We start from the raw sequence: 20167 nt of genomic DNA, 5'->3' as shown, positions 1-20167 counted from the left end.
GCTTATTTTTCGAAAAGCATATGTTAAGTAGAGGAAAATGTTCGTAGTCCGGACAAAAGGAGGGATGCAACACAAGGACTTCCCAGGGGGTCACCCATCCTAGTACTACTCTCACCCAAGCGCGGTTAACTTCGAAGTTCTGATGGAATCTGGTGCGCTAATGTTGGTATTATCGTATCCATCAGTCTTAGCGTTCAAAATTCCCTTTTCCCATTCCTCCTACCCCCCCCCCCCCCCATTGTCTAATAATAAGGCGTGTAGGTAAAAACCATTAAATAAACGTAACTTCATGCTCCGTTATCCCATTTATGCGATTCTTTTTTCTTTTTTTTAATTTGAGTATTTTTCTAAGATCTAGCTTATTTTTTCGAAAAAAATATATTCAACAGACGAAAATGAGCGTAGTCCGGAAAAAAGGATGGATGCAACACGAGGACTTCCCAGGGGGTCAGCCCCTCCTAGGACTACTCTTTCCCAAACATGCCAAACTTTAGAATTCTGATCGGATCCGGCGCGTTAGTGCTGGTATGATCGCATCCATCAGTCCTAGCGCTCTAAATTCTCTTAAATCCTTTCCTCCCCCAACCTCCCCTCCCCCCCTCCATTAAAAATAAGGCGCGTAAGTGCAAACCTTCAAATACGCGTAACTTTGAGCTCCGTTATCCGTTTTATGCGATTCTTTTTTTTATTTTGAGTATTTTTTCGAGATCTGGCTTATTTTCCGAAAACCATTTATTGACGACGAAAATGAGCATAGTCTTGACAAAAGGAGGGATGCAACACGAGGACGTCCCAGGGGGTCACCCATCCTAGTTCTACTCTTGCCCAAGCACGCCTAACTTCGGAGTTCTAGTGGGATCCGATGTATTAGTGCTGGTATGACAGCATCCATCAGTCCTAGCGATCTAAATTCTCTTAAACCATTCCCGCCCCCACCCCCACCCCCGGTTCTCTAAAAATGAGGCACGTAAGTGCAAACATATAAATACGCGTAGCTTCGCGTATCCCATTTATGCGATTCTTATTTTTATTTGATTATTTTTCGGAGATCTAGCCTATTTTTTCGAAAAAAATATATTAAACAGACGAAAATGAGCGTAGTCCGGACAAAAGGTGGGATGCAACACGAGGACTTCCCAGGGGGTCACCCCTCCTAGGACTACTCTTGCCCAAGCATACCAAACTTTAGAGTTCTGATGGAATCTGGCGCTTTAGTGCTGGTATGATCGCATCCATCAGTCCTAGCCCTGTAAATTCTCTTAAATCCTTGCCTCCCCCACCCCACCCCCCCCCCTCCCCCCCCCCCCCCGCCCCCCCTTTTAAAAGTAAGGTGCGTAAGTGCAAACCTTTAAATATGCGTAACTTTCTGCTCTGCTATCCGTTTTATGCTATTCTTTTTTTGATTTTGAGTTTTTTTCCGAGATCTAGCTTATTTTTCGAAAAACATATGTTAAGTAGAGGAAAATGATCGTAGTCAGGACAAAAGGAGGGATGCAACACAAGGACTTCCCAGGGGGTCACCCATCCTAGTACTACTCTCACCCAAGCGCGGTTAACATCGAAGTTCTGATGGGATCCGGTGCGCTAATGTTGGTATGATCGTATCCATCAGTCTTAGCATTCTAAATTCCCTTTAACCCATTCCTCCTCCCCCCCCCCCTCCCCATTGTCTAATAATAAGGCGTGTAGGTACAAACCTTTAAATAAGCGTAACTTCATGCTCCGTTATTCCTTTTATGCGATTCTTTTTTTTTTTTTTTTAATTTGAGTATTTTTCTAAGATCTAGCTTATTTTTTCGAAAAAAATATATTAAACAGACGAAAATGAGCGTAGTCCAGACAAAAGGAGGGATGCAACACGAGGACTTCCCAGGGCGTCAGCCCCTCCTAGGACTACTCTTTCCCAAGCATGCCAAACTTTAGAATTCTGATGGGATCCGACGCGTTAGTGCTGGTATGATCGCATCCATTAGTCCTAGCGCTCTAAATTCTATTAAATCCTTTCCTCCCCCAACCTCCCCTCCCCCCCTCCATTAAAAATAAGGCGCGTAAGTGCAAACCTTCAAATACGCGTAACTTTGAGCTCCTTTATCCGTTTTATGCGATTCTTGTTTTTATTTTGAGTATTTTTTTCGAGATCTAGCTTATTTTCCGAAAACCATTTATTGAAGACGAAAATGAGCATAGTCTTGACAAAAGGAGGGATGCAACACGAGGACTTCCCAGGGGGTCACCCATCCTAGTTCTACTCTTGCCCAAGCACGCCTAACTTCGGAGTTCTAGTGGGATCCGATGTATTAGTGCTGGTATGACAGCATCCATCAGTCCTAGCGATCTAAATTCTCTTAAACCATTCCCGCCCCCACCCCCCACCCCCGGTTCTCTAAAAATGAGGCACGTAAGTGCAAACATATAAATACGCGTAGCTTCGCGTATCCCATTTATGCGATTCTTATTTTTATTTGATTATTTTTCGGAGATCTAGCCTATTTTTTCGAAAAAAATATATTAAACAGATGAAAATGAGCGTAGTCCGGACAAAAGGTGGGATGCAACACGAGGACTTCCCAGGGGGTCACCCCTCCTAGGACTACTCTTGCCCAAGCATACCAAACTTTAGAGTTCTGATGGAATCTGGCGCTTTAGTGCTGGTATGATCGTATCCATCAGTCCTAGCCCTCTAAATTCTCTTAAATCCTTGCCTCCCCCACCCCACCCCACCCCACCCCCCGTTTAAAAGTAAGGTGCGTAAGTGCAAACCTTTAAATATGCGTAACTTTCTGCTCCGTTATCCGTTTTATGCTATTCTTGTTTTGATTTTGAGTTTTTTTCCGAGATCTAGCTTATTTTTCGAAAAACATATGTTAAGTCGAGGAAAATGGTCGTAGTCCGGACAAAAGGAGGGATGCAACACAAGGACTTCCCAGGGGGTCACCCATCCTACTACTACTCTCACCCAAGCGCGGTTAACTTCGAAGTTCTGATGGGATCCGGTGCGCTAATGTTGGTATGAACGTATCCATCAGTCTTAGCATTCTAAATTCCCTTTAACCCATTCCTCCTCCCCCCCATTGTCTAATAATATGGCGTGTAGGTACAAACCTTTAAATAAGCGTCACTTCATGCTCCGTTATCCCTTTTATGCGATTCTTTTTTTTTTTTTTTTTTTAATTTGAGTATTTTTCTAAGATCTAGCTTATTTTTTCGAAAAAAATATATTAAACAGACGAAAATGAGCGTAGTCCGGACAAAAGGAGGGATGCAACACGAGGACTTCCCAGGGCGTCAGCCCCTCCTAGGACTACTCTTTCCCAAGCATGCCAAACTTTAGAATTCTGATGGGATCCGACGCGTTAGTGCTGGTATGATCGCATCCATCAGTCCTAGCGCTCTAAATTCTATTAAATCCTTTCCTCCCCCAACCTCCCCTCCCCCCCCCCCCCCCTCCCTTCATTAAAAATAAGGCGCGTAAGTGCAAAACTTCAAATACGCATAACTTTGAGCTCCGTTATCCGTTTTATGCGATTCTTTTTTTTATATTGAGTATTTTTTCGAGATCTGGCTTATTTTCTGAAAACCATTTATTGAAGACGAAAATGAGCATAGTCTTGACAAAAGGAGGGATGCAACACGAGGACTTCCCAGGGGGTCACCCATCCTAGTTCTACTCTTGCCCAGGCACGCCTAACTTTGGAGTTCTAGTGGGATCCGATGTATTAGTGCTGGTATGACAGCATCCATCAGTCCTAGCGATCTAAATTCTCTTAAACCATTCCCGCCCCCACCCCTACCCCCGGTTCTCTAAAAATGAGGCACGTAAGTGCAAACATATAAATACGCGTAGCTTCGCGTATCCCATTTATGCGATTCTTATTTTTATTTGATTATTTTTCGGAGATCTAGCCTATTTTTTCGAAAAACATATATTAAACAGACGAAAATGAGCGTAGTCCGGACAAAAGGTGGGATGCAACACGAGGACTTCCCAGGGGGTCACCCCTCCTAGGACTACTCTTGCCCAAGCATACCAAACTTTAGAGTTCTGATGGAATCTGGCGCTTTAGTGCTGGTATGATCGCATCCATCAGTCCTAGCCCTGTAAATTCTCTTAAATCCTTGCCTCCCCCACCCCACCCCACCCCCCCACCCCCCCGTTTAAAAGTAAGGTGCGTAAGTGCAAACCTTTAAATATGCGTAACTTTCTGCTCCGTTATCCGTTTTATGCTATTCTTTTTTTGATTTTGAGTTTTTTCCGAGATCTAGCTTATTTTTCGAAAAACATATGTTAAGTAGAGGAAAATGATCGTAGTCCGGACAAAAGGAGGGATGCAACACAAGGACTTCCCAGGGGGTCACCCATCCTAGTACTACTCTCACCCAAGCGCGGTTAACTTCGAAGTTCTGATGGGATCCGGTGCGCTAATGTTGGTATGATCGTATCCATCAGTCTTAGCATTCTAAATTCCCTTTAACCCATTCCTCCTCCCCCCCCCCCCCCCCACCATTGTCTAATAATAAGGCTTGTAGGTACAAACCTTTAAATAAGCGTAACTTCATGCTCCGTTATCCGTTTTATGCGATTTTTTTTTTTTTAATTTGAGTATTTTTCTAAGATCTAGCTTATTTTTTCGAAAAAAATATATTAAACAGACGAAAATGAGCATAGTCTTGACAAAAGGAGGGATGCAACACGAGGACTTCCCAGGGGGTCACCCATCCTAGTACTACTCTCGCCCAAGCACGCCTAACTTCGGAGTTCTAGTGGGATCCGATGTATTAGTGCTGGTATGACAGCATCCATCAGTCCTAGCGATCTAAATTCTCTTAAACCATTCCCGCCCCAACCCCCCCACCCTCGGTTCTCTAAAAATGAGGCACGTAAGTGCAAACATTTAAATACGCGTAGCTTCGCGTATCCCATATATGCGATTCTTATTTTTATTTGATTATTTTTCGGAGATCTAGCCTATTTTTTCGAAAAACATATATTAAACTGACGAAAATGAGCGTAGTCCGGACAAAAGGTGGGATGCAACACGAGGACTTCCCAGGGGGTCACCCCTCCTAGTACTACTCTTGCCCAAGCATACCAAACTTTAGAGTTCTGATGGAATCTGGCGCTTTAGTGCTGGTATGATCGCATCCATCAGTCCTAGCCCTGTAAATTCTCTTAAATCCTTGCCTCCCCCACGCCACCCCACCCCCCCACCCCCCCGTTTAAAAGTAAGGTGCGTAAGTGCAAACCTTTAAATATGCGTAACTTTCTGCTCCGTTATCCGTTTTATGCTATTCTTTTTTTGATTTTGAGTTTTTTCCGACATCTAGCTTATTTTTCGAAAAACATATGTTAAGTAGAGGAAAATGATCGTAGTCCGGACAAAAGGAGGGATGCAACACAAGGACTTCCCAGGGGGTCACCCATCCTAGTACTACTCTCACCCAAGCGCGGTTAACTTCGAAGTTCTGATGGGATCCGGTGCGCTAATGTTGGTATGATCGTATCCATCAGTCTTAGCATTCTAAATTCCCTTTAACCCATTCCTCCTCCCCCCCCCCCCCCCCACCATTGTCTAATAATAAGGCTTGTAGGTACAAACCTTTAAATAAGCGTAACTTCATGCTCCGTTATCCGTTTTATGCGATTTTTTTTTTTTTTTTAATTTGAGTATTTTTCTAAGATCTAGCTTATTTTTTCGAAAAAAATATATTAAACAGACGAAAATGAGCATAGTCTTGACAAAAGGAGGGATGCAACACGAGGACTTCCCAGGGGGTCACCCATCCTAGTACTACTCTCGCCCAAGCACGCCTAACTTCGGAGTTCTAGTGGGATCCGATGTATTAGTGCTGGTATGACAGCATCCATCAGTCCTAGCGATCTAAATTCTCTTAAACCATTCCTGCCCCAACCCCCCCACCCTCGGTTCTCTAAAAATGAGGCACGTAAGTGCAAACATTTAAATACGCGTAGCTTCGCGTATCCCATTTATGCGATTCTTTTTTTTTATTTGATTATTTTTCTTAGATCTAGCCTATTTTTTCGAAAAAAATATATTAAACAGATGAAAATGAGCGTAGTTCTGACAAAAGGAGGGATGCAACACGAGGATTTCCTAGGGGGTCACTTATCCTAGGACTACTCTCCCCCAAGCATGCCTAACTTCGGAGTTCTAATGGGATCCGACGCTTTAGTGCTGGTATGATCGCATCCATCCGTGCTAGCGATCTAAATTCTCTTAAACCATTCCTCCCCCCCCCCCCCCCCCCACCCTCTAAAAAGAAGGCGCGTAAGTGAAAACCTTTAAATACGCATAACTTCGGGCTCCGTTATCCATTTTATCTGATTCTTTTTTTATTTTTAATATTTTTCCGAGATCTAGCTTATTTTCCGAAAAACATTTATTAAACAGACGAAAACGAGTTTAGTCTGGACAAAAGGAGGGATGCAACACGAGGACCTCCCAGGTTCTAAATTCACCAGTCCTAGCGTTCTAAATTCTCGTTAACCCTTTCGTCCCCCCCCCCCCCCCCCCGGGTTCTCTAAAAATAAGGCGCATAAGTACAAACCTTTAAATACATGTAACTTCGCGCTCCATTATCCCTTTGATGCGTTTTTTTTTATTTAAGTACTTTTCTAAAATCTAGTTTGTTGTTCCAAAAAAAAATATATTAAACCGACGAAAATGAGCGTAGTCCGGACAAAAGGAGGGATGCAACACAAGGACTTCCCAGGGGGTCACCTATCCTAGGACTACTCTCGCCCAAGCATGCCTAACTTCGGAGTTCTGATGGGATCTGGCGCGTTAGTGCTGGTATGATCAAATCCATAAATCCTGCCGCTCGAAGCTCTCTTAAACCCGTTCCTCCCCCCGCCCCCCCTCCCTCCCTCTCAAAATAAGCCGCGTAAGTGTAAACCTTTAAATACGCGTAACCTCGCGCTCTGTTATCCGTTTTATGCGATTATTTTTTATTATTTTTATTATTTTTCTGAGATCTACCTTATTTTTCAAAAAACATATTTTAAACAGATGAAAATAAGCGTAGTCCGAAAAAAATGAGGAATGAACAACGAGGACTTCCCGGGGGTCACCCATCCAAGTACTACTCTCGCCCAAGCACGCTTAACTTCAGAGTTCTGATGGAGTCCAGTGCGTTAGTGTTGGTATGATCGCATCAATCAGTCCTAGCTTTCTAAATTCTCTTTAATCATTTCCTCCCTAAACCCCCCCCCCCCCCCCCGCTCCCCGTCTAAAATTAAGGCGCGTAAGTACCACCTTTAATTAAGCATAACTTCGCGCTCCGTTATCCCTTTTATGCGATTTTTTTTATTTGAGTATTTTTCTGAGATCTAGCTTATTTTTTCTAAAAAAATATATTAAACAGACGAAAATGCGCGTAGTCCTAACAAAAGGAGGAATGCAACACGAGGACTTCCCAGCGGGTCACCCATCCCAGGACTACTCTTGCCCAAGCATGCCTAACTTCGGAGTTCTGATGGGATCCGGCGCGTTAGTGCTCGCATGATCGCATCCATCAGTCCCAGTGCTCTAAATTCTCTAAAATCCTTTCCTCCCCCAACCCCCACCCCGTCTTTGAAAATAAGGCGCGTGAGTGCAAACCTTTAAATACGCGTAACTTTGCGCTCCGTTATCGATTTTATGCGATTCTTTTTTTTTATTTTGAGTATTTTTCCGAGATCCAGCTTACTTTCCGAAACAAATATATAAAACAGACGAAAATGAGCCTAGTCTAGGCAAAAGGAGGGATGCAACACGAGGACTTCCCCGGGGGTCACCCATCCGAGTACTACTCTCGCCCAAGCATGCCTAACTTCGGAGTTCTGAAGGGATCCGATGCGTTAGTGCTGGTATGATCGCATCCATTTGTCCTAACGCTCTAAATTCTCTTAAACCCTCGCCCCCCCCCCCCCCCCTCTACAAATAAGGCGCGTAAGTGCAAACCTTTAAATACGCGTAACTTCACGCTCCGTTATCCGTTTTATGCGATTCGTTTTTTGATTTTCAGTATTTTTTCGAGATTTAGCTTATTTTTTGAAAAAAATTTATTAAACAGACGAAAATGAGCGTAGACAAAGGAGGGATGCAAACAAGGACTTACCAGGGGGACATCTATCCTAGTAAAACTCTCGCCAAAGCATGCCAAACTTCGCAATTCTGATGGGATCGGGTGCGTTAGCGCTGGTATGATCGCATCCATCAGTCCTAGCGCTCTATATTCTCTTAAACAGTCCACCCCACATTCCCTAAAAATAAGGAGCGTAAGTGAAAACCTTTAAATAAGCATAACTTCGGGCTCCGTTATCCATTTTATGCGATTCTTCTTTTTATTTTTATTATTTTTCTGCGATCTAGCTATTTTTCTGAAAAACATATATTAAATAGACGAATATGAGCGTAGTCCGGACAAACGGAGGGATGCAACATGAGGACTTCCCGGGGTCACCCGTCCTAGAACTACTTTCGCCTAAGCACGCTTAACTTCGGAGTTCTGATGGGATCCGGTGTGTTAGGGCTGGTATGATCGCATCCATCAGTCCTAGCATTCTAAATTCTCGTTAACCCTTCCCCCCCCCCTCCCTCCCCAACCCCGTTCTCTAAGAACATGGCGAGTAAGTACAAACCTTTAAATACGCGTAACTTCGCTCTCCGTTATCTCTTTTATGCGATTCTTTTTTATTATTTGAGTAATTTTCTCAGATCTACCTATTATTCCGAAACAAATATATTAAGCATACGAAAATTAGCGTAGCCCGGACAAAAGGAGGGATGAACCACAAGGACTTCCCCGGGGTCACCCATCCAAGTACTACTCTCGCCCAAGCACACTTAACTTCGGAGTTCTGATGGAGTCCAGTGCGTTAGTGCTGGTATGATCGCATCCATCAGTCCCAGCGTTCTAAATTCTCTTTAATCGTTTCCTCCCTAACCTCCCCCCCTCGACTCCCCGTCGAAAAATAAGGCGCGTAAGTACAAACCTTTAAATAATCATAACTTCACGCTCCGTTATCCCTCTTAATCGATTTTTTTTATTTGAGTATTTTTCTGAGATCTAGCTTATTTTTCGGAAAAAATATATTAAAAAGACGAAAATGAGTGTAGTCCGGACAAAAGGAGGGATGCAACACGAGGACTTCCCAGGGGGTCAACCCCTCCTAGGACTACTCTTTCCCAAGCATGCCAAACTTCAGAGTTCTGATGGGATCCGGCGCGTTAGTGCTGGTATGATCGCATCCATCAATCTTAGCGCTCTAAATTCTCTTAAATCCTTTCCTCCCCCCCGCCCCCCCGCGTCGTTTAAAAATAAGGCGCGTAAGTGCAAACCTTCAAATACGCGTAACTTTGAGCTCCGTTATCGATTTTATACGATTCGTTTTTTTTATTTTGAGTATTTTTCTGAGATCCAGCTTATTTTCTGAAAAAAATATATAAAACAGAAGAAAGTGAGCGTAGTTTGGGAAAAAGGAGGGATGCAACACGAGGACTTCCCAGGGGGTCACCCATCCGAGTACTACTCTCGCCCAAGCATGCCTAACTTCGAAGTTCTGAAGGGATCCGATGCATTAGCGCTCTAAATTCTCTTAAACCCTCCCCCCCCCCCCCCTAAAAATAAGGCGCGTAAGTGCAAACCTTTAAATACGCGTAACTTCGCGCTCCGTTATCCGTTTTATGCGATTCTTTTTTTGATTTTTAGTATTTTTTTGAGATCTAACTTATTTTGGGAAAAAATATATTAAACAGACTAAAATGAGCGTAGAAAAAGAAGGGATGCAACACGAGGACTTACCAGTGGGACACCTATCCTAGTAAAACACTCGCCCAAGCATGCCTGACTTCGCAATTCTGATAGGATCCGGTGCGTTAGCGCTGGTATGATCGCATCCATCATCCTAGCGCTCTAAATTCTCTTAAACAGTCAACCCCACCTTCCCTAAAAATAAGGCGCGTAAGTGAAAACCTTTAAATATGCATAACTTCGGGCTCCGTTATCCATTTTATGCGATTCTTTTTTTTATTTTTTCGAGATCTAGCGATTTTACCGAAAAGCATATATTAAATAGACGAATATTTTCTTAGTCCGGACAAAAGGAGGGATGCAACACGAGGACTTCCTGGGGTCACCCGTCCTAGAACTACTCACGCCCAAGCACGCTTAATTTCGAAGTTCTGATGGGATCCGGTGCGTAAGGGCTGGTATGATCGCATCCATCAGTCCTAGCGTTCCAAATTCTCGCTAACCCTTTCCTCCCCCCCCCCCCCCCCGGTCTCTAAAAATAAGGCGAGTAAGTACCAACCTTTAAATACGCGTAACTTCGCTCTCCATTATCTCTTTTGTGCGATTCTTTTTTATTATTTGAGTAATTTTCTTAGATATAGCTTACTATTCCGAAGATAAATATATTAAACATACGAAAATGCGGGCAGTTCGGACAGAAGAAGGGTTGAAACACGAGGTCTTCCCAGGGGGTCACCTGTCCTAGGACTACACTCGCCCAAGCATGCCTAACTTCGGAGTTCTGATGGGATCCGGCGCGTTAGTGCTGGTATGATCAAATCCATCAACCCTAGTGCTCTAAACTCTCTTAAATCATTTCCTCCCCCCCCCCCCCCCTCCCCCCCCCTCTCTAAAAATGAGGCGCGTATGCGCAAACCTTTAAATACGCGTAACTTCGCCCTCCAGTATACATTTTATGCGATTCTTTTTTTGATTTTGAGTATTTTTTCGTGATCTAGCTTATTTTTCGAAAAACATATATTGAACAGTCGAAAATGAACGTAGTCTGGACAAAAGAAGGGATGCAACACAAGGACTTGCCAGGGGGTCACCCATCCTAGTACTACTCTCTCCCAAGCACGCTTAACTTCGGAGTTCTGATGGGATCCGATGCGTTAGTGCTGGTATGATCGCATCCATTAGTTCGAGCGCTCTAAATTCTCTTAAACCCTCCCCCCCTCCCCTAAAAATAAGGCACGTAACTGCAAACCTTTAAATACGCGTAACTTCGCTCTCCATTATCTCTTTTGTGCGATTCTTTTTTATTATTTGAGTAATTTTCTTAGATATAGCTTATTATTCCGAAGATAAATATATTAAACATACGAAAATGCGGGTAGTTCGGACAGAAGAAGGGTTGCAACACGAGGTCTTCCCAGGGGGTCACCTGTCCTAGGACTACACTCGCCCAAGCATGCCTAATTTCGGAGTTCTGATGGGATCCGGCGCGTTAGTGCTGGTATGATCAAATCCATAAACCCTAGTGCTCTAAACTCTCTTAAATCATTTCCTCCTCCCCCCCCCCCCCTGTCTAAACATGAGGCGCGTATGCGCAAACCTTTAAATACGCGTAACTTCGCGCTCCAGTATACATTTTATGCGATTCTTTTTTTGATTTTGAGTATTTTTTCGTGATCTAGCTTATTTTTCGAAAAACATAAATTGAACAGTCGAAAATGAACGTAGTCTGGACAAAAGAAGGGATGCAACACAAGGACTTGCCAGGGGGTCACCCATCCTAGTACTACTCTCTCCCAAGCACGCTTAACTGGTATGATCGCATCCATTAGTTTGAGCGCTCTAAATTCTCTTAATCCCTCCCCCCCCCCCCCCCCCCCCCGCCCCTAAAAATAAGGCACGTAAGTGCAAACCTTTAAATACGCGTAACTTCGCACTCCGTTATCCATTCTATCCTATTCTTTTTTTTTTAAGCAAAGCCACCAGAAAGGTGGATATTTATTGATAAAGAAAATATGTACATATCAATCCAAAAGTGATTGATCAAATAACTAGAACAACAATAGAAAGGAAAATTAACAAGTGGAAAATGGAAATACAGATTTTGGTTTAACACAGACTAGTAACAACTATTAATCCAAGGGCCTTGACTTGATAACATCTATCACACCTTCAAAGTCTCACAGATGGCATGTTTCAAATCAGTTGAATCATTCTTCAGGCCACATAAATATAGTTATGATCTTCTGTACAAACCAGCATCTGTATGGAAGCAAAACCACTTTCAAACTTTGTACCATTGTCAAAAGAGCATGAATCCTAGCCTGGACATGTGTAGCATCCATATCAAGAAATGACACCTTAATATAGCTACTGTAACTGTCCATGCTAGTTCATGCAGCATTTGAATATGATTCTTCTACATATCTTGCTTATCAGCCTGGTGATCTTTCAAAAGCTGTAATTTTCTTTCAATGTTCAACCTGTCCCTAGCTTAATCCCTTGCATGAAACCAGGTCTCTATGATACTTGATCCTTAATTAGTACAGTCTGCTACTTAGATCATGAGTATCACACCATTTATACTAAGGAATGAGCATGCCAAGCACACTGATACCACCCTAATACAGATGCTGCAAATACTCCCAATCATTTGATAAACTGTACTCAGTAATAGTTGCAATTCCGATGTCAGTCTGGTGCTTTGTCTTGAAGGGTTCTTATTCTCAAGTTTGGAATTCCTCTCTTCTCCATATTTAGAATCCTCTTAGCTTGACTTGGCAATTCCTGAAAAGTATGAAATTGAACTGAACCTGCAAAAACAAAAACCAAGTTAGTTAAAAAATCTGCAAGCCCATTTCCTTCTCTATGTATATGCTCTACAGATACTCTTTGATCATCCATCATTCTCTTGATATCATCCACCAACATTGAAATGCTCCAAGGGACCTTCCATTCAGCATTTAAAATCATCTTCATGGTCATGGAATCAGTCTCTATGATCATGGAAAAAGCTGATTTTCCACACAGTACCTCAGTCCCATTCTAATAGCCTCAGCCTCAGCCTCAGCCACAATATTTGTTCCATCTGTCAAGTTTTTAGCAGCTGCATACACCAAATCTCCCTCTTCATTTCTTATACAAAAAGCAGCAGAACTTGGACCTGGATTTCCTTTAGCAGCTCCATCAGTATTACACTTGTAAACTCCAGATGCAGGTCTCCTCCATTCAATAATTCTGCATATAACAGTAGGCTTATATCCTTCAAAGAAGTGAACAATCTGATGCCATATAGTTGGAATATTCAGCCCAGGAAACTGAACTTTACATAACATATGAATGTTCATATTTATGTCATATAGCACTCTATTCAGATTCATAGTACCACCATGAAGCCTATTGTTTCTCCACTTCCATATTTGCCATACAATAAAAGCAAGCACTGCTTTGTATATGGTCTTCATTTTGAAATGGCATTTTGCTTCCCACCAACTTCTTATAGTATGTTTTACCTGAACATAATTCATGCTCAATCCAACCCCCATATTGAAGTACTTCCATACCTTTGTAGCCAAATCTCCACACAGAAACAGATGGTTTATAGTCTCCATCTGAGCATTATGACAGCAGCAACACTTAGAAACTAATGGAATGCCAATACTTGCCACCACTTCATCAATTGGGACTTAAAACTTCCACAATCTCCACATGAAGAATGAAATTTTAAAAGGCACGCCTTTGATCCACATATTCTGAAATGGCACCGTTACATTAGCTTTTTGTCTCAGTAACTGCCATGCACTACTTACTGTAAACTTGTCTGTACTTGTCATCATCCACCAAGGTCTATCCTATTCATTTGATGCATATTTAATGTCAATTTTCTGTATTATATGCAGCACAATATCTTCAGGAAACAACTCATGAGTTTGCTGATATTCCATCCTCCATCTGTCATAAGTTCAGAAACATCTTCAGCATGCTCATTTATTTGCCAGGACTGGGGAACCACATAAATAAGAGCACCTGGCTTAGTCCAATTGTCAAACCAGATGTTTGAACTTCCAATCTTTGGCTCCCACCAGATTTCCTGTTCTATACTTTCCCTTGCTTCCAACATCATCTTCCAGACTTGTGACCCTCCCTTCCATTGAACCACCTAAGGAATTTATTTTTTACAGTATTTATTCCACATAAAATTAGCCCAGAGAGAACTAGTGGTTCTAAACTTCCACCAGAGTTTAGCACATAAAGCTTTGGATGTGTCATAGATAGACCTGAAACCCAAACCTCCTTCATGTTTGGGAATACACATGTTAAGCCAAGCTGCCCAGTGTCTGCATCTTCCTTCCTCCTTATTATTCCAAAAGAACCTGGCAAAGACCCTATGTAGTTCCTTTATAACACATTTAGGAGGCCTTATAGCAGATAAAACATGAATTGGAATACTTTGAAGGACACTTGTAAGCAACACTGCTTTTCCTCCATAAGACAGTAACCTGCCTTTCCAAGTTTGTAACCTGTCTTTGACTTTCTTCAATAATGCAGTATAATCCACTTTCCTTTTCCTGGCATGAGTAATTGGTACTCCAAGATATGTAAAAGGAAATTGTCCTCTCACAAATCTTGTTACTGTTGCAACCTGCTGACTTAACTCATGTGATACTTGGCTGAACATATAAAAAGAACTTTTCCTCTTGTTTATCAGCTGTCCAGATACTTTCTCATATTCCTGAAGAGTATCCATGATCATCTGCTGCAGAAAAAATTATTGTATCATCTACATATGCCAGATGATTCAAATCAGCACTCCACTTTGGCATCCCATATCCAACAAAACCATGCTGATCAAACAAAGAATTCAGTGCCCTTGAAAGCACTTCTGCAACAATAATGAAAAGAGCAGGAGAGAGTGGATCCCCTTGCTTGACACCCCTTGTAGAATGAAAGAAACCATGTGCCTAGCCATTTAAGAGAACAAAATACCAATTATTTGCCAACAGCCTCCATATAAGGTCAATGAAAAATGGAAAAAATCCCATCTTTCCCATCACTTTACAGAGGTACAACCATGAGACCCTATCATATGCTTTTGCCATATCCAACTTAATCACAACATTTGCTGGTTTTCCTCTTTTCCTTATATCAGTTACAATTTCTTGTGTCAACAACACATTCTCAATGATATTCCTGCCCTTAACAAAACCAGATTGATTTGGAGAGATCACCCTTGTAAGTAGCTTATCTAGTCTATCATGAACTACTCTTGATATGACCTTATTGATAAAATTGCTAAGACTTATAGGTCTCATATCAGAAAATGCCTCAACAACATTCTTCTTTGGCAGTAAAACCAGATTAGTGTGAGTGATTGACTTGGGAAGAGTCTGTCCTTCAAAGAAAGCTTTAACAACACTATATACATCAGCCTTTATCACCTCCCAACACTTCTGATAAAATATACCAGAAAATCCATCAGGGCCACAGGCACTATCCCCATTTAATTCAAATACAGCCATCTGTACTTCCTCCATAGTAGGTTGTACAGCAAGTAGTCTATTATCCTCTTCTCTGATCAGCTCTTGAATATGATTAAAAATTATAGAATCTTCACTAACCTCCTCATGAGTAAATTGCTTATGGAAGAAGTTGACAGCCTGAGCAGCAACACTATCAATATCCTCAAGCCAATTACCAGCATCATCTTTAATCCTCCTAATCTGGATTTTTTTTCTTCTTCCTTTTATCAGACTATGGAAACATCTAGTGTTCTTATCACCTTCAGAAAAACAGTCCATCCTGCCTTTTTGCCTCCAGAATCCCTCCTCATAGTGAAGATACAGCTTAAGTTCTGCTTGTGCCCTTTGCATGACCATTATATTTTCTTCAGATGGATTTTCCTCAAAACAACTGCTCCTTAATCTTAACTAGTTCCTCTCTGATAACAAGTTGTTTAAAAATGTCACCAAAAGTAGTCTTACTCTATGTACTTAAAGCAACTTTCAGTTTCTTCATCTTGAGCTTAAATGACATCATCAGTTAACACTGCTTCCCATTGCTGCTTAATAAAATCAAGAAAAGTATCATGTTCCACCCAGAATTTGAGAAATCTGAATGGTTTGATAAACTTTTCCACTTGATCTCCATATGATACAAGTAATGGTGCATGATCAGAACCAGTCATTGACAAATGTTCCACTTCTAAGTGTCCAAACCAATTCTGAAATGTATCATTATGTACAATCCTGTCCAATCTCTTAAAGATGCAGTCATTAGCAGCCCTACCATTCCACCAGGCGAAAGGACTCCCTTTGAAAGGCATCTCATACAACTCACAGGAATTCAGACAAAAAGCAAAATCTTCATATTCTCGTGGCAAAACTGGTAAACCTCCTATTTTTTCTTCTTCATTCAGTATAACATTGAAATCTCCACCAACCAGCCAAGGAGATGTCATATTACTATCCAAGAGGTATAAATTGTCCCACAACTGCATTCTTTCCACTTCTAAACATTTAGCATACACCATTGTAACCACCATATCTTTATTGAAATCTTGAAACTACAGCTTTACAGTAATAGATTGCTCAGTATCCAATAGGACCTCAACATCAACATTGTGTTGCACAAAGAACCAGATTTTTCCATTACAGTTGGAATTAGCATAAGGCATTCCAAGTTTCCTTCCATACTTCTGAATTTGTCTCTGATGCTGAAAAGGTTCCATCAGAGCTACCAAAAAGAACTTTTGATGCTTATTTAACATTTGAACTCTATGAAATGCTTGTTGGGACTTCGCTGATCTTATGTTCGAGAATAAAGTTTTAACAATCATTTAACAGATTTCTTAAGGTTACTCCTTGTTGAATACCTCACAGTTTGTGGAACCTCAAAATTTTGCTTTCTTCCTTTTCTTGGCCATTTTCTTTGTGATTTTGGAGATAATCCTGCCTTTACACACATCTACTGTAGTTTCATATCAATTGCATCACCATCAGCATCTTCCTTCTGATTATTGATCAAATTCAACTTATCATGTTCCTCCTGTAACTTGTGAGAGACTACATCATGTAAAGCTTTGTTATGTGATACCCTTACAGCAACATTCAGAGGCTGCATATCTCTAATATCAGGAATAATGGCCAAAGCTAAATTCCATTGTTCTACATCAGCAACTTTCTCAGGATAATAGCCAACCAACTGCAAGTTACAGTTAGAGCTATGTACCTCCTCATCAGAAATATCCTTCAGCATTAATGCCTGATCAGACTCCTCCTGATCCATGGAACCAGTCATATCTTGCCTCTTCTCAACACAACCATCATTCAAATACAGATCACCTGCTTGAGTACATTCAGACTTCTGATTTTCCAAAGAAATTTCAGAGGCCTCATTTCCATAATGAATCCTGTTACTATCAAGCCTTTGATGAGTATCTTCATCCGCATCCCTACTACCCCTATTTTCAACTCCTAGTTGCTGATCATCTTCATCAACTCTTCTCTGCACCATTTCAGACTTTTGATCATCTGCAGATAATTCAGTATTCTCATGTTCTTGACAGTCATGAGATTTCTCTGATCCATAAGCCTCTTTAACCTCCCGAAAGTCTGCTTTGTCATCCAGCTGTGGACTATTAATTCCTTTTTGAACAGGATCATCATTAGGCTTCTGTATTTTGGCAATAGCTACTACAGTGTGATTATCAGCTTCACTATAGTGCACCTTAGCAGTTTCATTCTCATAAACTTCACCCTCTTCCAGAGACTTGGCTCCATTTGGAGCCTGATGTTTATCCAGTAACAAGTTTGCAGCATCCACACCAACGTACACCTTATTATTCTCCTTCTTGCCATCTATACAGTCAGCTGCAACCCCTTCTGCTATAGACACATCTTCTTCAGTGACATGCTCCTCATGACGATTACTGAGCCTACTAACATCAACATTCTCTACTCTTTGGTTCAATATCTCAAATTTGTTTGATACCTTAACTTCTTTGTTTCCATCATCCCTCCCAGTTGGATTCACTTTGTTCTTGTACTGCCCCTTGTTTTCAGGGTAAGTTACCACAGTACCACTGGATAATACCTTTGGTAAATATTGTTGCACTGGTTTTTTCCACCCCCTATTTCTTCTATATCTTCCTTGTTGGATTTTCCCTTGTTTACTTGTTCCAGGCTCATCTACTACAACTGCAGCCTTTCCCTTATTCTGAGACCCTACCCCATTATCTGCTACCTCATTTTCCAACAGTTCTGGATGTAGTACCCAACATTCATCATTGGAATGACTTTGCAAAAAGCACTTTGTGCAATACTTTGGTAAGTAGTCATATTGAATATTAACTTTAATCGACCTGATATCCTTTGTAACATCATCTTCAATCTCCATCCACACATACTTAGGCAAATCTGCAAGCAAATCTACCTGCACTTTCACTCTTGCACGGTTTGGCCTAGTCTTATTAATAGTAGCAGCATCTAGCTGGATTGGCTTACCCACGGCAGAAGCCAACGTAAACAAAGATTCCTTGACAAAAAAGGTAGGAAGAAGGTTTGGAAACGAAATCCAAGCCATAGCAATTGAAGTTTCCTTTTCCACACTGAATCTAGAATCATATATTAATGGACTCATTTGATATGAATGACCATCTTTTGACTTCAACCAAAAGAAACTTTTTGATGATAGATTAATAGAATCTTCCCTTAGATCACATCTTATCAAGACATTATTATCTCTCAAAAAACCTACATGAACGTTACCCTTTACTCCACACTGATGAGGTATAATAGATCGTAACTCTTCTAGTTCAGGCCATCCATACGAAAACTTACCAACAATTGCATATTGTAGGTTTTCAATCCTTTCCATTCGTAATACTTCAGAAGAGGACCATCTTACGACATGTTTACCATCTATAATCTCAACCATCTTCATAGGAATGGATTCACACATTTGCATGGAATTTTTACCAGTTTCATGCATTAGGGTTTGACGATAATTCTGTGTTGTGGACGTAGGGATTATTGTTTGTGACTGTTGAGCATTGTTGGACGAAGAGAGAGGAGGGAGGAGGGAGAGGGGAGGGAAATCTTGAGGAAAGAATGACTGACCAACCACCAGATGCGGCGGCTGGCCAGTGGCCGGAGTGGCCATAGCACTGTTAGGGTTTCAAACTAGGGTTTGCATGGGAGGAGAGAGAAGAGATCTTTACCACCTAGAGCTCTCAAGGATGCACTTTTGTCCCTAGTTCCTTCCAGCTGGTCAATCCCGTTCTATCCTATTAGTTTTTTTGATTTTTAATCTTGGAAAATAAACTAGATCTCGAAAAACTACTAAAAATAAAATAAAAAATCCTATTCATTTTTTTGATTTTTAGTATTTTTTCGAGATCTAGTTTATTTTCCGAAAAACATATATTAAACAGATGAAAATGAGCATAGTCCGAACAAAAGGATGGATGCAACCTGAGGACTTCCCGGGGCTCACCCATCCTAGTACTACTCTCGCCCAAGCACACTTAACTTCGGAGTTGTGATGAAATCCAGTGCGTTAGTACTGGTATGAACGCATCCATCAGTCCTAGCGCTCTAAATTCTCCTATACCCTTTCCACTCCGTCCCCGTTCTCTAAAAATAAGGGGCGTAAGTGAAAACCTTTAAATACATGTAATTTCGCGCTCTGGTATCCATTTTATGCGACTCTTTTTTTTTTTTTTTGAGATCTAGTTTATTTTTCGAAAAACATATATTAACCAGACGAAAACGAGCGTAGTCCGGACAAAAGGAGGGATGCAACACGAGGACTTCCAAGGGGGTCACCTATCGTAGGAGTACTCTAGCCCAAGCACGCTTCACTTTGGAGTTCTGATGGGATCCGGTGCGTTAGGGTTGGTATGATCACATCCATCAGCTCTAGCGTTCTAAATTCGCTTTAAACCTTTCCTCCCCCTCCTCCCCCCGTTCTCTAAAAATAAGGCACGTAAGTACAAACCTTTAAATACGCGTAACTTTGCGCTCCGTTATCGGTTTTATGCGATTCTGTTTTTTTTATTTTGAGTATATTTCTGAGATCCAGCTTATTTTCCCAAAAAAATATATTAAACAGACAAAAATGAGCGTAAACAAAGGAGGGATGCAACACGAGGACTTACCAGGGGGACACCCATCCTAGGACTACTCTCGCCCAAGCATGCCTAACTTCGCAATTCTGATGAGATCCGGTGCATTAGCGCTGGTATGATCACATCCATCAGTCCTAACACTATAATGTCTCTTAAACATCCCCCCCCCCCCCCACCTTCTCCAAAAATAAGGCGCGTAAGTGAAAACCTTTAAATACGCGTAACCTCGGGCTCCGTTATCCATTTTATGCGATTTTTTTTTATTTTTTTTTTCCGAGATCTAGCTTATTT

At 41.5% G+C, this 20167-nt stretch overlaps 9 non-coding genes and 21 pseudogenes across 9 annotated transcripts; all 30 read right to left on the bottom strand.

Moving 5' to 3' along the window:
- Window positions 1–61: 61 nt before the first annotated feature.
- Window positions 62–180, bottom strand: LOC132643221 (5S ribosomal RNA; annotated as a pseudogene).
- Window positions 181–771: 591 nt separating this feature from the next.
- On the bottom strand, window positions 772–890 carry LOC132642906 (5S ribosomal RNA). Its single transcript, XR_009583388.1, has one exon. It is a non-coding gene; the product is annotated as a 5S ribosomal RNA (ribosomal RNA).
- Window positions 891–1115: 225 nt separating this feature from the next.
- LOC132643179 (5S ribosomal RNA) lies at window positions 1116–1234 on the bottom strand (annotated as a pseudogene).
- Window positions 1235–1488: 254 nt separating this feature from the next.
- LOC132643151 (5S ribosomal RNA) lies at window positions 1489–1607 on the bottom strand (annotated as a pseudogene).
- Window positions 1608–2201: 594 nt separating this feature from the next.
- Window positions 2202–2320, bottom strand: LOC132642909 (5S ribosomal RNA). Its single transcript, XR_009583391.1, has one exon. It is a non-coding gene; the product is annotated as a 5S ribosomal RNA (ribosomal RNA).
- A 226-nt stretch (window positions 2321–2546) lies between these two features.
- On the bottom strand, window positions 2547–2665 carry LOC132643267 (5S ribosomal RNA; annotated as a pseudogene).
- A 237-nt stretch (window positions 2666–2902) lies between these two features.
- Window positions 2903–3021, bottom strand: LOC132643184 (5S ribosomal RNA; annotated as a pseudogene).
- A 599-nt stretch (window positions 3022–3620) lies between these two features.
- LOC132643149 (5S ribosomal RNA) lies at window positions 3621–3739 on the bottom strand (annotated as a pseudogene).
- A 225-nt stretch (window positions 3740–3964) lies between these two features.
- Window positions 3965–4083, bottom strand: LOC132643178 (5S ribosomal RNA; annotated as a pseudogene).
- Window positions 4084–4323: 240 nt separating this feature from the next.
- On the bottom strand, window positions 4324–4442 carry LOC132642918 (5S ribosomal RNA). The gene has a single exon (XR_009583400.1). It is a non-coding gene; the product is annotated as a 5S ribosomal RNA (ribosomal RNA).
- Window positions 4443–4680: 238 nt separating this feature from the next.
- On the bottom strand, window positions 4681–4799 carry LOC132642931 (5S ribosomal RNA). The gene has a single exon (XR_009583408.1). It is a non-coding gene; the product is annotated as a 5S ribosomal RNA (ribosomal RNA).
- A 227-nt stretch (window positions 4800–5026) lies between these two features.
- LOC132642936 (5S ribosomal RNA) lies at window positions 5027–5145 on the bottom strand (annotated as a pseudogene).
- A 240-nt stretch (window positions 5146–5385) lies between these two features.
- On the bottom strand, window positions 5386–5504 carry LOC132642917 (5S ribosomal RNA). Its single transcript, XR_009583399.1, has one exon. It is a non-coding gene; the product is annotated as a 5S ribosomal RNA (ribosomal RNA).
- A 241-nt stretch (window positions 5505–5745) lies between these two features.
- On the bottom strand, window positions 5746–5864 carry LOC132642919 (5S ribosomal RNA). The gene has a single exon (XR_009583401.1). It is a non-coding gene; the product is annotated as a 5S ribosomal RNA (ribosomal RNA).
- A 228-nt stretch (window positions 5865–6092) lies between these two features.
- On the bottom strand, window positions 6093–6211 carry LOC132643201 (5S ribosomal RNA; annotated as a pseudogene).
- Window positions 6212–6707: 496 nt separating this feature from the next.
- On the bottom strand, window positions 6708–6826 carry LOC132643050 (5S ribosomal RNA; annotated as a pseudogene).
- A 232-nt stretch (window positions 6827–7058) lies between these two features.
- On the bottom strand, window positions 7059–7176 carry LOC132643200 (5S ribosomal RNA; annotated as a pseudogene).
- Window positions 7177–7413: 237 nt separating this feature from the next.
- LOC132642924 (5S ribosomal RNA) lies at window positions 7414–7532 on the bottom strand (annotated as a pseudogene).
- Window positions 7533–7762: 230 nt separating this feature from the next.
- Window positions 7763–7881, bottom strand: LOC132643206 (5S ribosomal RNA). The gene has a single exon (XR_009583582.1). It is a non-coding gene; the product is annotated as a 5S ribosomal RNA (ribosomal RNA).
- Window positions 7882–8432: 551 nt separating this feature from the next.
- Window positions 8433–8549, bottom strand: LOC132643166 (5S ribosomal RNA; annotated as a pseudogene).
- A 234-nt stretch (window positions 8550–8783) lies between these two features.
- Window positions 8784–8901, bottom strand: LOC132642907 (5S ribosomal RNA). Its single transcript, XR_009583389.1, has one exon. It is a non-coding gene; the product is annotated as a 5S ribosomal RNA (ribosomal RNA).
- A 232-nt stretch (window positions 8902–9133) lies between these two features.
- Window positions 9134–9253, bottom strand: LOC132643321 (5S ribosomal RNA; annotated as a pseudogene).
- A 529-nt stretch (window positions 9254–9782) lies between these two features.
- LOC132643378 (5S ribosomal RNA) lies at window positions 9783–9901 on the bottom strand (annotated as a pseudogene).
- Window positions 9902–10108: 207 nt separating this feature from the next.
- Window positions 10109–10225, bottom strand: LOC132643002 (5S ribosomal RNA; annotated as a pseudogene).
- Window positions 10226–10456: 231 nt separating this feature from the next.
- On the bottom strand, window positions 10457–10575 carry LOC132643214 (5S ribosomal RNA; annotated as a pseudogene).
- Window positions 10576–10811: 236 nt separating this feature from the next.
- Window positions 10812–10930, bottom strand: LOC132642886 (5S ribosomal RNA). Its single transcript, XR_009583367.1, has one exon. It is a non-coding gene; the product is annotated as a 5S ribosomal RNA (ribosomal RNA).
- Window positions 10931–11146: 216 nt separating this feature from the next.
- LOC132643236 (5S ribosomal RNA) lies at window positions 11147–11265 on the bottom strand (annotated as a pseudogene).
- Window positions 11266–19210: 7945 nt separating this feature from the next.
- On the bottom strand, window positions 19211–19328 carry LOC132643247 (5S ribosomal RNA; annotated as a pseudogene).
- Window positions 19329–19541: 213 nt separating this feature from the next.
- LOC132643209 (5S ribosomal RNA) lies at window positions 19542–19660 on the bottom strand (annotated as a pseudogene).
- A 224-nt stretch (window positions 19661–19884) lies between these two features.
- Window positions 19885–20003, bottom strand: LOC132643204 (5S ribosomal RNA; annotated as a pseudogene).
- Window positions 20004–20167: the final 164 nt, after the last annotated feature.

The sequence above is a fragment of the Lycium barbarum genome, chromosome 5, assembly GCF_019175385.1.
Source record: "Lycium barbarum isolate Lr01 chromosome 5, ASM1917538v2, whole genome shotgun sequence".
NCBI lineage: Eukaryota > Viridiplantae > Streptophyta > Magnoliopsida > Solanales > Solanaceae > Lycium > Lycium barbarum.
The sequence above is the reverse complement of the archived record's forward strand: the minus strand, read 5'-3'. Positions and strand labels throughout refer to the sequence as shown.